General features: G+C 38.1%; 1 non-coding gene across 1 annotated transcript; it reads right to left on the minus strand.

Annotated features, from left to right (window-relative positions):
* Nucleotides 1-1,484: 1,484 nt before the first annotated feature.
* On the minus strand, nt 1,485-1,557 carry TRNAK-UUU. The gene has a single exon. It is a non-coding gene; the product is annotated as a tRNA-Lys (tRNA).
* Between the last annotated feature and the right edge of the window lie 10,426 nt (nt 1,558-11,983).

Genomic DNA, 11,983 nt, shown 5'->3' on the forward strand with positions numbered 1-11,983 from the left:
ATAGGGTTGCTTGTTTTTTTGATGTTGAGTTGTCTGAGCTATTTATATATTTTGGATATGAACCCCTTATTGGTCATATCATTTGCAAATACTTTCTCCCATTTAGTAGGTTGTTTTTTGTTTTGTTGATGGTTTCTTTTGCTGTGCAAAAGCTCTTAATTAGGCATTTGTTTATTTTTGCTTTTGTTTCCTTTTCTGCCTTAAGAGACAGGTCCAAAAAAATATCGCTATGATTTATGTCAAAGAGTGTTGTGTCTATGTTTTCTTCTAGGAGTTTTATGGTTTCCAGTCTTACATTTAGGTCTTTAATCCATTTTGAAACTTTGAGTATGATGTTTGCTGTGAGTTTTTCAGGTGTGGTTCTTATCTTTCTAAATCTATTGAGACTTAATTCGAGGTCTAACGTGTAGTCTACCTTGTAAAATGGCCCTTGTGCACTTGAGAAGAATGTGTATGCTAGTTGTTGGGTAGAGTGTTCTGTATATGTCTTAGATCTAATTGGTTCATTGTGTTGTTTAAGTCCTCTGTTTTCTAATTTATCGTCTGTCTGATTGTTCTATTCATTATTGAGAGTGGAGTTTTCAAGTCTCCAACTATTATAGTAGAGCTGTCTATTTTTCCCTTCAATTCTGTTTTTGCTTCATATATTTTGCTCGTATGTTATTAGGTGCCTAAATGTTCATAATTATTATGAACTGTAGTATGCCTTTTATTAATATATGATCTCTCCCTTCTCTCTTATAATCTTTTTTGGTTTAAAGTCTATTTATCTGATATTAATATAGCTAATCCTGCTCTCTTTTCATTACTATTTGCATGGAATATCTCTTTCCATCCTTGTACTTTCAATAAATTTGTGTTTTGGGATCTAAAGTGAGTCTTTTGCAGGCAACATATATTTTGGATCATGTATTTTTATGCATTCTGCCAATCTTTGTCTTTTAACTGGAAAGCTTAATCCATTTACATTTAAAGTAATTACTGGTAATAAGGGACTTGCCTCTGCCATTTTGCTATTTGTTTTTATGAGTTATAATTTTTTTCCCCCCTAATTTCCTGCAGTCCTGTTTAGTTGATTTTTTAGTAGTAAAAATTTTAAATTCCATTCTCACTTTCTTTTGTGTATATTCTCTTGGTATCTTCTTTCTGGTTACCATGGGTATTACATTTAACATTCAATAGTTGCAACATTCTAAGTTGAATTTATACCAGATTAATTTCAATAACATACAAAAACTCTGCTCCTTTATAGCTCTGTCCCCCTGGTTTCAGTTGTCAATTCACAGAATTGAATCTTTTAAACACTGTATGCCCCAAAACATAAAATAATAATTCTTTTTAATGCATCAGTTTCTTAAATTTTGTGGAAAGCAACATGTGGAGTTACTAACCAAAATTACAATAATCCTATTGTTTTGTGTGTGTGTGTGTGTGTATTTTTTTTTTTTTTTTTCGGCCACACCGTGTGGCCTGTGGGATCCTAGTTCCCCGACCAGGGATTGAACCTGGGCCCTCAGCAGCAAAAGTGCAGAGTCTTAACCATTGAACCACCAGGGAATTCCCCTAGACTAATAATTTTTTAAAAAATACATTAGTCTCTTAAATCATATAGAAAAAAAGTGGAGATAGAGACTGTTTTTAAAATAATTCTAGCTTTCATAATTACTTGTGTACATTTACCTTTGTTGAGATCTTTATTTCTTCATTTTTTTTTTATTGGAGTATAGTTGCTTTACAATGTTGTGTTAGTTTCTGCTGTACAGCAAAGTGAATCAGCCACACATATACATATCTCCCCTCTTCCATGGATTTCCTTCCCATTTAGGTCACAGAGCATTGAGTAGAGTTCCCCATGCTATACAGTGTGTTCTCATTAGTCCTTCATATTGTTTTCAGTTACTGTCTAGTGTCCTTTCATTTCACCCTTGAGCATTTCTTGCAAGGCAGGCTTAGTGGTAATAAACTTTTTCAGCTTTTGTTTATCTGAGAATGTCTTAATTTCTCCCTCAGTCTTGAAGGATAGTTTTGTGAGATATAGGATTATCAGTTGAAAGTTTTTTTCTTTTAACACTTTGAATGTATCAGCTGCACTGCTTTCTGGCTTCTGGAGTTTCTGATAAGAAATCTGATTGTCTTATTGAGGATCTCTTGTATGTGACAAGTCACTTTTCTCTTGCTGCTTTCAAGATTCTTTATCTTTGGTTTTCGAACATTTTATTGTAAGTGGGTCTCTTTGCATTCATCTTGGAGTTTGTTGAGCTTCTTGGATGTTTATTTTCATGTCTTTCATCAAATTTGGTAAGTTTTCAGCCATCTTTTCTTTAAATATTCTCTCTGCCCCTTTCTCTCTTCTCCTTCTGGGATTCCCACAGTGTATATTTTGGTCCACTTGATGGTGTGCCACAGGTTCCTTAGCTCTGTTTACTTTACTTCCATCTTTTTTCTTTATTTTCTTCAGACTCAATAATTCCTATTGTCCTATCTTCTTCAGGTTTCCCTGTTCTTTCTTCTGGCAGCTCAATTCTGCCTTTGAATCCCTCTACTGAATTTTTCTTTTCAATTATACTTTTTTTTGGCTGTGTTGGGTCTTCGTTGCTGCACATGGGCTTTCTCTAGTTGTGGCGAGCAGGGGCTACTCTTTGTTGCAGTGTGTGCAGGCTTCATTGCGGTGGCTTCTCTTGTTGCAGAGCATGGGCTCCAGGCATATGGGCTTCAGTAGTTGCGGCATGGGCTCTAGAGCGCAGGCTCAGTAGTTGTGGCACATGGGCTTAGTTGCTCTGTGGCATGTGGGATCTTCCTAGACCAGGGATCGAACCCATGTCCCCTGCATTGGCAGGAGGATTCTTAACCACTGCGCCACCAGGGAAGTCCCTCAGTTATACTTTTTAGCTCCAGAATTTTTTTAGTTTCTTTTTAGATTTCCTATATCACTTTCTTGACTTTCTCCACATCTTCCTTAGTTTTTGAGCATTGTTAAGATGATATGTTAGACTTTGTCTAGCAGATCTGCAATCAGGTCTTTCTCAGGGACAGTTTCTATTGATTTAGCTTTTTCCTTTGAATGGGCAATATTTTCCTGTTTCTTTGTGTGTCTTGTGATTTTTTTGCTGAAAACTGGACATTTGAATCTAATAATGTTATCTCTGGAAATCAGATTCTCCCCCTTACCTGAGGTTTTTTGTTATTATTATTATTATTATTATTTTATTGTTATGGGTTGTCTCTGTACCAAGGATCAGCTGGAGGTTTAAACTTAAGGTCTTCTCAGCTCTTTTTTGAGCCTGAGCACTTTCTAATTTTCCCCATATATGTAGTTGGTTTTGAATGTCACAGTCTTTTGATGTCTGGCTGCCAACATGGGAAAAAAGAGAAAAATGAAAGGGAGGGAGAAAAGGGCACTGGCACTTTAAATCCCCTGTAAGTTCACTTCAGCTGTAGGGGAAGTGGCTTGCAACAATGGGTGGAGGTGCAACAACAATGGCACCTCCTCTTTGCACCTCTGTGATCAGAAGCAGCCATCACCAATTAGAATACAACTTTCCAGTATTTGGAGAACAGGGTCCTTTTTACCCATCCTGGGTGTGTGCAATCTGCTCCAGGAACATATACACAGCTGCCTGCCATGTGGATGGGGATGGGAAATAGTACTGTGCTAAGAGCTGAAACTGACCAAAATTAACCATAGTTTACCTTCCATATAGAAAACACACATGAAACTAATATAATTTTTTAACATCTTTATTGGAATATAATTGCTTTACAATGTTGTGTTAGTTTCTGCTGTTTAACAAAGTGAATCAGCTCTATGCATACATATATCCCCATATCCCCTCCCTCTTGTGTCTCCCTCCCACCCTCCCTATGCCACCCCTCTAGGTGGTCACAAAGCACCAAGCTGATCTCCCTGTGCTATGCAGCTGCTTCCCACTAGCTATCTATTTTACATTTGGTAGTGTATATGTGTCAATATTACTCTCTCACTTCGTCCCAGCTTACCCTTCCCCCTCCCCGTGTCCTCAAGTCCATACTCTATGTCTATGTGTTTATTCCTGTCCTGCCCCTACGTTCATCAGAACCTTTTTTTTTTTTTAGATTCCATATATATGTGTTAGTATATGGTATTTGTTTTTCTCTTTCTGACTTACTTAACTCTGTATGACATACTCTAGGTCCATCCACCTCACTACCAATAACTCAATTTTGTTTCTTTTTATGGCTGAGTAATATTCCATTGTACATATGTGCCACATCTTCTTTATCCATTCATCTGTCAGTGGACACTTAGGTTGCGTCCATGTCCTGGCTATTGTAAATAGTGCTGCAGTGAACACTGTGGTACATGTCTCTTTTTGTGTTTCTCAGGGTATATGCCCAGTAGTGGGATAGCTGGATCATATAATAATTCTATTTTTAGTTTTTTAAGCAACCTCCATACTGTTCTCCTTAATGGCTGTATCAATTTACATTCCCACCAAGAGTGCAAGAGCGCTCCCTTTTCTCCACACCCTCTCCAGCAATGATTGTTTGTTGATTTTTTGATGAGGGCCATCCTGACCAGTGTGAGGTGGTACCTCATTGTGGTTTTGATTTGCATTTCTCTAATGATTAGTGATGTTGAGCATCTATTCATGTGTTTGTTGGCAATCTGTATATCCTCTTTGGAGAAATATGTATTTAGGTCTTCTGCCCATTTTTGGATTGGGTTGTTTGTTTTTTTGATATTGAGCTGCATGAGCTGCTTGTACATTTTGGAGATTAATCCTTTGTCAGTTGCTTCATTTGCAAATATTTTCTCCCATTCTGAGGGTTGTCTTTTCATCTTTTTTTATGGTTTCGTTTGCTGTGCAAAGGCTTTTAAGTTTCATTAGGTCCCATTTGTTTATTTTTGTTTTTATTTCCATTTCTCTAGGAGGTGGGTCAAAAAGGATCTTGCTGTGATTTATGTCATAGAGTGTTCTGCCTGTGTTTTCCTCTAACAGTTTTATATTGTCTGGCCTTACATTTAGGTCTTTAATCCATTTTGAGTTTATTTGTGTGTCTGGTGTTAGGAAGTGTTCTAATTTCATTCTTTTACATGTAGCTGTCCAGTTTTCCCAGCACCACTGATTGAAGAGGCTGTCTTTTCTCCATTTTATACTCTTGCCTCGTTTATCAAAGGTAAGGTGACAATATGTGCATGGGTTTATCTCTGGGCTTTCTATCCTGTTCCATTGATCAATATTTCTGTTTTTGTGCCAGTACCATACTGTCTTGAATACTGTAGCTTTGTAGTATAGTCTGAAGTCCAGGAGCCTGAGTCCTCCAGCTCCATCTTTCTTTCTCAAGATTGCTTTGGCTATTTGGGGTCTTTTGTGTTTCCATACAAATTGTGAAATTTTTTGTTCTACTTCTGTGAAAAATGCCATTGGTGGTTTGATAGGGATTCCATTGAATCTGTAGATTGCTTTGGTAGTATAGTCATTTTCACAATATTGATTCTTCCAATCCAAGAATGTGGTATGTCTCTCCATCTGTTTGTAACATTTTTAATTTCTTTCATCAGTGTCTTATAGTTTTCTGCATACAGGTCTTTTGTCTTCTTAGGTAGGCTTATTCCTAGGCATTTTCTTCTTTTTGTTCCAGTGGTAACTGGGAGTGTTTCCTTAATTTCTCTTTCAGATTTTTCATCATTAGTGTATAGGAATGCAAGAGATTTCTGTACATTAATTTTGTATCCTGCAACTTTACCAAATTCATTGATTAGCTCTAGTAGTTTTCTGGTGGCATCTTTAGGATTCTCTATGTGTAGTATCATGTCATCTGCAAACAGTGACAGCTTTACTTCCTCATTTCCGATTTGGATTCCTTTTATTTCTTTTTCTTCTCTGATTGCTGTGGCTAAAACTTCCAAAACTATGTTGAATAATAGTGGTAAGAGTGGACAACCTTGTCTTGTTCCTGATCTTAGTGGAAATGGTTTTAGTTTTTCAACATTGAGAACAATGTTGGCTGTGGGTTTGTCATATATGGCCTTTATTATGTTGAGGTAAGTTCCCTCTATGCCTACTTTCTGGAGAGTTTTTATCATAAATGGGTGTTGAATTTTGTCAAAAGATTTTTCTGCATCTATTGAGATCATCATATGGCTTTTATCCTTCAATATGTTAATATGGTTTATCACATTGATTAATTTGCATATATTGAAGAAATCTTGCATTCCTGGGATAAACCCCCTTGATCATCATGTATGATCCTTTTAATGTGCTTTTGGATTCTGTTTGCTAGTATATTGTTGAGGATTTTTGCATCTATGTTCATCAGTGATATTGGCCTGTAGTTTTCTTTCTTTGTGACATCTTTGTCTGGTTTTGGTATCAGGGTGGTGGTGGCCTTGTAGAATGAGTTTGGGAGTGTTCCTCCCTCTACTATATTTTGGAATAGTTTGAGAAGGATAGGTGTTAGCTCTTCTCTAAATGTTTGATAGAATGTGAAGCCATCTGGTCCTGGGCTTTTGTATATGCATCAAAGAAAGAGATTTCTTTAAAGTGTTAAGTTTTATCTTAAAAAATCATGTAGATTTTGCTTATATTTTTTTCCATTTATTTTCATCATTGTTTAACATTTTAAAACATTTTACTTAATATTTTATTTAAAACAAATAATGTTTTAAAAAACTTAACTCACCTTCCACATTCTTTCTCTGAAGGAGAAGAATGCTTCATGCTGTGGCTTCACAACTTTATAACTTCTTGTTTTTCCATCTTTTCTCCTTGGATTTATCATCTGGGAATATGATATCATATGGAAACTTGCGAATAACACAGGACCTAAGTATCAGTAGCTCAAACAAATATACATTTATTTAGCACACAGTAAGAAATCTGAGCTAGGCAGTCGAGCTCTGTGCCACCCATTGGTATATAGCACATTGCAGTGCTAGTATGGGAGTCCAACAACACCATCAGACACCCAGGCTACTTCCGTCTTTCCCTGCTGCTTCCTTTGTCACAGAGAGAATTATCCATATGCCTTTCCCTTTGTGATCATAAGAAAGGACTGCTGTTCCACTAGGAAAATGGAGGGAGCTTGAAGAAGCATGCCATTTGAGTCTGACCTTTTTAAAAAAACTTTCTCAGAGTTTCCACCCAAAGGCTTCTTTGTATATCATTAGCCATAACCAAGACTTACTGTTCACTCCTAGCTACCAGGATGTCTGAAAAAGTAAACGTATTAGTCTGCTTGGGCTGCAGTGACAAAATACCACAGACTGGTAGCTTACATGAAATCTATTTCCTCACATTTCCAGAAGCTAGAAGTCTCAGATCAAGGTGCCAGCAGATTCTGTTTATGGTAAAGGCCCTCTTCTGGCTTGCAGAAGACTGTCTTCTCCTTGTGTCCTCACGTGGCCTTATCTCTGTGTGTGCAAGGAAAGAGAAAGGGGTGTCTGGTGTCTCTTCCTCTTTTTATAAATTCTATTGGTTTAGGGTTCCACCCTTATGACCCCACCCCAACTAACTTGTTAAAGGCCCTATCTCTAAATACAGTCACAATGGGGGTTAGGGCTTCAGCTTATGAATCTGGGGGGACACAATTCAGTCCGTAACAGCATTTTTAGCTCAACATATTACCACACCAAACAAAATCATTGTTTTGTTACTGTGACTATCAGTGTTCAGCCCATGTTTCCTTGGTTCAAACTGAGGGCACCTGCAGACCATTTACTGTACACAACAATCACTTCTTACATCTCTGCCTGGGGGCATTCTCTGGCCACTGCCACACACTCAGTCCATGTGCTGCCTGAGATTTAATGCTCTTAGAGCAACCCTTAACTAATAAGAGACTGGAAATGAGGGAAAATACCCATGTTACAATTCTGATACATATTCTGCACATTCTCTCAGAGGGTCCCCAGCAGATTGAGCCCCATTTACCCACAGTGGTTAACCAGCTTATTAAAACAATTGTGTTAGCTTTCCTGTCATCCCTGTTCATTCCCCACTTTCATACTGTGCTTTCTGGTATCATCTCCCAAATAAACTACTTGAACCCAAATCTTGACCTTAGCCTTGGCTTTTGGAGGAACACAAACTAAGACACTTAAGTAGAAAATGTGGACAACTAGGAGTGTGTTACATTGAGAAAAAGTGTGTTTTCTGACACTGCTTATATATAATGTTAAATTCCATTTTAAGACTGTCTGTAGTCTACTGATATGCCCTAGTGTGTGTAATCTACCACATCTTACTTCAGTAATCTTACTTAAGCTTATATCTCAATTTCCTTAACTATAAAATGATAATAATAAAATTAACTCCTTCACAGGATTGTTGTAAGGATGAATTGAGTTAATTCACATAAATTACTTAGAACAGGGCCTGGAACATACTAAATATTCAACACGGTTCATTGGTCATTATTATTATCCTCTGTTTGAATGTGTGTGTTACCTTTATCAGGACCATATATGCCTAATAAATTGAATTTATATCTTGCCATCTTTTTTGGAATAAATTATATAATATGGAAATTTTAAATTTCTTGAAAGTTTTAAATAATTCACATTGTGAATCCAATAGACCAGATAATTTCTTTTCAATAAAATTTTAAAATTTGAAATAATTTTAGATTTGCAGAAAAGTTGCAAAGATAGTACAGGGAGTTCCCATATACCTTTTTTTGGTCTCCCCTAATATTAACATCTTCCATAATTATGGTACATTTAGCAAAACTAGAGATTAACATTGGTATATCACTATTAACTAAACTCCAGACTTTATTCATATTTCACCATTTTTCTACAAGTGTCCTTTTTCTGCTCAAGGATCCAATCCAGAATGCCACATTATGTTTTATCATCACATCTCCTTTTCTTCTCTTGTCTGTGACAGTTTCTCAGTCTTTCCTTGTTTTTCATGACTTTGACAATTTTGAGGATACTGGTCAAGTAATATTTTGTGGAATACTCCTCAGTTTTGATTTTCTCGTGATTAGACTAAAGCTACAAATTTTTGGAAAGAAAACCACAGAAGTAAAGCAACCTTCTCATTGCATCATATTGGGGGCACATGATGTTAACATGACTTACTGCTGGTGAGTTAACCTTTCTCACTTGGTTAGGGTGGTGTCTGCCAGATCTCTCAACTGAACAGTTACTATGTTTCCCTTTTCATACTCTGTTTTTGGAAACAAGTCACTAAGAGGAACCTTACACTCAAGGTGGGGGAATTAGGCTTCACTTTCTGGAGGGGTCAAAATATCGACATACATGATTTGGAATTCTATAAGGAAGAATTTTCTCTTCATTTATTTATTTGTTCAATCATTTATTTATATACATATGGGTTCATGAATATTTATGTTATGCCTTAGGTTATAATCTAATACTGTGTTATCTATTTTCTTGCCCAAATTATTCCAAATTTGGTCTTTGGGAGCTCTTTCAGTTAGTTCCTGTGTCCCTTTGACATTTCCCCATCATTTTGTCTTTTGAGCACTTTCTTACTTTTGGCACTAAAAGGTGCTCCAGGCCTATCTTGTATTTTCCTTGCCCCAGCCCTGAAATCCCATTTCTTCAAGGAACCTTGGTTCTTTTTATTGGAGAATGGTATTCAGAAACCAAGATCTGGGCTCAGGCGTGCTCATTGCTACTGGGGCGTCACTGCTTCTAATTATCTCAACAAACAGAGCTATAAAATTTAATATACATATATATGTAAAGTATACACACTTAAATTTTATATAAATTTTATATTTATATAAAATTATATATAAATAGTTGTTTATTTGATTATATTTTAATAAAATTTTTATTTTGGAATAAGTTTAGATTTAAAGAAAAGTTACAAAGATAGTACAGAGAGTTCCTATATGCCTTTTGCCCAACTTTCCCTAGTGCTAGCATCTTACATACTAGGTATATTTGTCAAAACTAAGAAATTAACATAGGTACATTATTATTAACTAAACTTCTAATTTTATTTGAATTTCACCAGTTTTCCCACTAATGCCCTTTTTTTTTTTTTTTTTTGTGAGATATCTTATCCAGAATATCATGTTACACTTAGTTGTCATGTCTCCTTATTCTCCTCTGGTATAATTATTTTTTTTAACCCTCAGATAATTGCTTCATTTTAAAGATAAGGAAACAGAGGCTGAAACCATTAAGTGACTTTTCCTTGTTCATATGGCTAATAAGTTGCTCAGTAGGAGTTTACTTGGCTCTATCTGTTTGAAAAGACTGTGCATACTCTAGCCACTCTACATGCGACCTCATGAGCTGTGTATGAAAACCCTGAATAAGCACAAAATGAAGGAACTAAGAGAGTACCCTGAGTTTAGGTTAGCTTAGAACAGTTTCTACCTAGGAGTGACTCTCAAGTCCACATCTCTAGCCCAGACTTGTCCTCTATGTTCCAGACCTAGATGGAGATTGGAGGAAAGGTTCACATTGGCCCAGTTGGCCAAATTTAAATTGGATGGCCTATGAGCACCTCAAACTCAACATATCTGAAGCAAGATTCATGGTCTTCCTTCCCAAAACTGGTCTTCTGGTTCCTTCTCTCCAAAACCTGGCTTCTTATGATATAAATGTGTAGTGAGGGCAATAAGAAGTCATGGGAACACAGGGGAAAGCATTCACCTTGAGTAGGAGTAGTTCTAGGACAGAGAAGATATGGAGAGTGGAAGGGATCTCTTAGCAAGAGGAGAATGGATTAGACAGGTGATGAGTGGCTGAAGTATGCTCAAAGGGTGAGGGTGAGGTGCTGGAGGGTCAATTCCCAAATTCCTTAACTGCCCCAAATTCCTTCTTGCCTTTGGTTTCTGTTTCTTTGAGACCACCCGACTTTACTAAGTTCTTGCTATTCCTGAGCACAAGTGCTTGAGTATTCCATGGCTCACTTACTATAATTCTCCATTACTTAGAGATTAATGGAATACCCTGACTCTCTCAATTCTGACCACCCAAACACCCCAACCAGAACCCTACACAGCTGCAAAAGTGTGGCACATTATCAGCTTCTCAAGAGGCATGCACAAATGGTCTTAATCCAGGATTTCACAAAATCTGTCCAGTTTCTTCTACCTCCCCTGCTCCTACTCTGGGTGGTGAAGTGGAAAGGGTCAGGTACACTTGAATCCCAGCACTACTTGTTGTTTAAATCAGAGTTTTTTAATGATGCAGGAAAAGAATAAATTATTTCTTCTTTGAGAAAATAATAGTTATTCAGAGGAAGTGATATTTTCTACGTATGGCTGTGTGATTAAGAACACAGACCCCCAGGACCTGGCTCTACCCACCAGTGAGATGGCACTAGCCCTGGAACACCCTTGACCTCGCCTCACTAGTGACTGACACTAGCTCTGGGTCCCCTGGGCACAGCAGCCAGAGACCTTAGGACACATCTCTGCCCAACAGTTGGCTAGCACTAGCCCCAGGACCTGGCCTCACCCAACAGTGAGCAGGCACCAGCTCCAGGATCCCCTGGGCCCCAGCCCTGCTGACCAGTCAGCAGACATTAGCCCTAGGACCAACACAGCCCAGCAGCCTGCCATGTCAGTACCCAGCCAACCCACCAACTGTCCAGCACCAGCTTTGGGACACCTCAGACCCTTCAACCAGCCACCTCAGAATCCATCCCCACTAATCAACAGGCTGACACCAGCTTTGGGACAAACTGGACCCTTTAGCCAACCATGTCAGGAACCTGCCTTGCCCACTAGCAGGCCAACACTGGATCCAGGACCCCTGGTCCCACAGCTAACCACAATAGAACCTAGCTTCGCCCACCAGTGGGCCAGCACTAGCCCTGGAACCCCCCAGGGCTCTGAAGCCAGCCTCCCCATGACCTGGTCCTGCACACCAGTGGCTAGCAACTTCTACACAAGGCAGGGCCTGGTAATTAACGAACAAGGGGCCAGCCACACATACCAGACTGCCCACAGTAGTTAGGCTGCTACAAGAGAAGGACTCATGCAACCCACATAGGAGGCACCTTTATAG

The sequence above is a fragment of the Monodon monoceros genome, unplaced genomic scaffold, assembly GCF_005190385.1.
Source record: "Monodon monoceros isolate NGI ecotype Baffin Bay Population unplaced genomic scaffold, NGI_Narwhal_1 Super_Scaffold_18, whole genome shotgun sequence".
Taxonomy (NCBI): Eukaryota; Metazoa; Chordata; class Mammalia; order Artiodactyla; family Monodontidae; genus Monodon; species Monodon monoceros.